The sequence below is a fragment of the Dioscorea cayenensis genome, unplaced genomic scaffold (assembly GCF_009730915.1).
Source record: "Dioscorea cayenensis subsp. rotundata cultivar TDr96_F1 unplaced genomic scaffold, TDr96_F1_v2_PseudoChromosome.rev07_lg8_w22 25.fasta BLBR01000303.1, whole genome shotgun sequence".
In the NCBI taxonomy this organism is placed as follows: Eukaryota; Viridiplantae; Streptophyta; class Magnoliopsida; order Dioscoreales; family Dioscoreaceae; genus Dioscorea; species Dioscorea cayenensis.
This window is the reverse complement of record NW_024086694.1, coordinates 1,634-5,466: the sequence shown is the minus strand read 5'-3', so window position 1 is coordinate 5,466 and position 3,833 is coordinate 1,634. Positions and strand designations below refer to the sequence as shown.

General features: G+C 45.2%; 1 non-coding gene across 1 annotated transcript; it reads left to right on the top strand.

Annotated features, from left to right (window-relative positions):
* Positions 1-728: 728 nt before the first annotated feature.
* On the top strand, positions 729-834 carry LOC120254023. The gene has a single exon (XR_005534504.1). It is a non-coding gene; the product is annotated as a small nucleolar RNA R71 (small nucleolar RNA).
* The last annotated feature ends 2,999 nt before the right edge of the window (positions 835-3,833 follow it).

Below are 3,833 nucleotides of genomic sequence, written 5' to 3'. Positions count from 1 at the left end.
TTGCTTGGTAAACTTCCATGTGGCCTTTCGGAGAGAGATTTCGCAATTTGACCCACCTGATTTTCAAGGTTGTGCAATGAGGCGGTGTGATTGCGAAGTGTAGCCTCGACTGATTCAAACCTTGTATTTTCCGATTGAAAAAAATCTCACCCAAGTGCTTCTCCAAACTGGCTATTCGGGTTTCCAAGCCCCGAAATTTTGTTTTCCACTTGAGGGGCTTGTTGTCATTGTTGGAAACCCGATGGCCCCATGGTCTTCTCGTGGTCCTTGATTACTCTATGAAAAATTGGGATGATTCTTCCAACCTGAATTGTAGGTGTTGCTGTATGGATTCCCTTGAGGTCTTATGCCATTACCTACAAAGTCAACGCTCTCAATCAAGAAACATCACCAATGACGATTGGGCAATCAGAGGGAGCATGTCCTCCACCACAACCTGTGCAATTGGTCACGGACGCAACTCTATTCGAAGCTATAAGATCTAGCTTCTTACTCAAACTCTCCACTTGGGCCGCCAATGAAGTTACAACATCAATTTCATGGAAACCGGCCACTTTGTTCTTTTCCCTAGCGTTGCACAGGTAGCTATTTAACCCCATTTCCTCAATCAATTGACGAGCCTCATCGGGAGTCTTGCTACCTAAGGTACCTCCTGCCGCCGCATCTAAGAGTTGCCTTGTACTTGGGTTCAAACCAATGTAGAAGGTTTGACAATCATCCACTCAGGAAATCCGTGTTGCCGACACTTTCGCAGGAGCTCCTTGAACCTTTCCCATGTCTCAAATAGAGACTCTAATTCAACTGCACAAAGGATGAGATCTCATTCCTAAGCTTTGCTGATTTTCCGGGAGGGAAATAATGGGCTAGAAAAGCTTCTACCATCTCCTCCCATGTAGTGATTGATGCTCTAGGTAATGAGTATAGCCACTTCTTTGCTTTCCCCTTTAAGGAAAATGGGAAGGCTCTCAATTTGATGGCATCATCCATCACACCATTAATCTTCAAAGATGTCGCACACCTCGAGGAAGCTCTCTATGTGATCTGCTTGGATCCTCATCGGCCAAAACCGCTGAATTGTGCGGATCGCTGCAACATATGGATGAATGCCGGCTTTAGCTCGAAGTTTTGAGTCAGTAATTGGGGGACGACAATACTCGATTGTGTCCCCAACACCCGAAGGTCCGGCATAATCGGATAGTGTTTGTTGTTGCTCATTTTGTTCTCGCCATGTTTTTCAGATCCTTCTACTTCCAAACCAAACTGGATTATGTCTGTTTCTGCACAGTTCTTTCCCTTTTCTTCTAAGTGTACTATTCAAGCTCGTGGTCTCCTTCAATCAATATTGATGGATTCCCTCGGTCATAACCCGGAGCTCGCACCAAAAAGAAAGAAAAAAGACAATGTGGAATATCTCTAAACGCCTAGCTCCCATTTAACGGCGCCAAAAATATGACAAGATCCCCTTGCGTATATCACGCAAGTGCACGGGTTTGTCGAAGTAATAATCCCTTGTGAATGTGTATTGAATCCACAGTGAGTAGGGAGTAAAGACACTTAATTCAATTCTTAGGTATGTGGAATATCAACAATGATAAGTGTGAAAATGATTCAATTCTCAACAATTAAAAGCAATAAGTAAGAGAGCAAAAGTAAGGAGGAGGTAAGGCAATCGATAAAGATTGGGTACTCGGATGATGCTTCACCTAGGATAATCGCTCAAGTGCAAGAACCTCTATTATGCTTCCTAATCAATGCAATGGTGAGTCGTGCAAACCTTACATACATAGTCCCAAATCTAAGGTCAACTATGCCTAACTCTATTCATTTCCCGGAGGAGAGATTAAATAACCTCTCAATCTCGCACTCGAATAAAGTTGCAATGAGCTCTAGGGATTCCAGGTGATAAATCTCTTCCCTAATTATAGACCCAACCCTTTGGTCCGAGGCGAAGGTCCCTAACCACAATTAAGCCCTAGATACTAAGATCCTCTCAACGCTTCACCCATGCAGCACGCTAACTAAGCCCCCAGCCGAGATTCATCCCATTAGACCATTAACTCTATTATGGCCGCAAAGAACTCGAGGAACGGAGGTATAATCTATCACGCCGGAGGGGAAAAGGGGACGCCGTGGTACTATGCACCCTCTCAACCCTCTCCAACCTAGCTTTTTGTCTAACGCCGTGGTGTGTCACTCACTCCCAAGGTTACCAAACAAAGAACTCCTCAACCCTAGTGTCACCTAGGGGAAATGTTCATACAATCAAGCATTCAAGGTTGGAACTCACAATAAACATCAATTTATTGAAAGCATAATTAAGGAGTTCAATGAAACGAATACATCCTAGGGTACACAATCACCCTAGTACCCACTAGGGGTTTAGCTCTCCATGGAGCTAAGTACAATCAAAGAAATCGAATGTAAAAGCAATGAATCCATAAAGAAACCCCCTCGATGGTCCTGTCAATGGTCTTGTGGAGAGTCCTCTACTCGTCGCAAGGGATCCTTTGTCCGCCTAGGATACACCTCATCGGATCGATGCGATTTAAAACTCTCCCAATAACCTTCTTCTAACCAACGCGCGATGTCGGAGCCATAGAACCTCTCCAAAAACCTAGCCAATACCCCTCAAAACCCTAGTCAAGCCCTCTCTCAAGTTGGGGAAAAGATGGAGAAAAGAATACCAAAAATCGGGGCTGAATCGGCTTTAAATAGGGCTAGAATCGGGCGACCTAATCGGGCGTGGATGGTACACGCAGACGCAGTGAATTTCCACACGGCCGTGGATCATTTCGACACGCCCGTGTGGATTCTCTCGCTTCTCAATTTCTACCGGCTCGTGAACAAGGCTGCCACAAAGACATGCTACGATGTTGCTACAGTGCTCTGCTACACCTAGGATGATCACTTCAAGTGCAAGAACTCTCTATTATGCTTCCTAATCAATGCAATGGTGAGTCGTGGAAACCTTACATACATAGTCCCAAATCTAAGGTCAACTATGCCTAACTCTATACATGTCCCGGAGGAGAAAACGAACAATCTCAACACCTCGCACTCGCATGACAGAGTTGCAATGAGCTCTAGGGAGTCCAAGTCATAAATCTCTTCCCTAAATATAGACCTACCCCTTTGGTCCGTAAGGAAGGTCCCTAGCCACAATTAAGCCCTAGATACTAAGATCCTCTCAACGCTTCACCCATTGCACGCGCAACTAGGCCCCAGCTGGAGGTTCATCCCTTAGACCATTCACTCCATTATGGCTGCAAAGAACTCGAGGAACGGAGGTAGAATCTATCACGCCGAGGGGAAAGGGGATGCCCTGCACTCTCGACTCACCCTCTCAACCCTCTCCAACCTAGCTTTGTCTAACGCTAGTGGTGTGTCACCACTCACAAGGTTACCAACAAGAACTCTCAACCCTAGTGGTACTCTAGGGGAAATGTTCATACAATCAAGCATTCAAGGTTAGAACTCACAATAAACATCAATTTATTGACAAAGATAATAAAGAAGTTCAATGAAACGAATACATCCTAGGGTTCACAATCATCCGAAGTACCCACTAGGGGTTTAGCTCTCCATGGAGCTTAGTACAATCAAAGAAATTGAATGTAAAAGCAATGAATCCATAAAGAAACCCCCTCGATGATCGTGTTGATGGTCTTGTGGAGAGTCCTCTACTCGTCGCTCCAAAGATTCCTTCGTCCTGGATAGGATAGGCCTCGATCGAAGGTCCCCTACCAACCTTCTTCCCTAATGGAATCACGATGTCGAGCCGTAGAACTTCCCCAAAACCTTGGCCAATACCCCTCAAAACCCTAGTCAAGTCC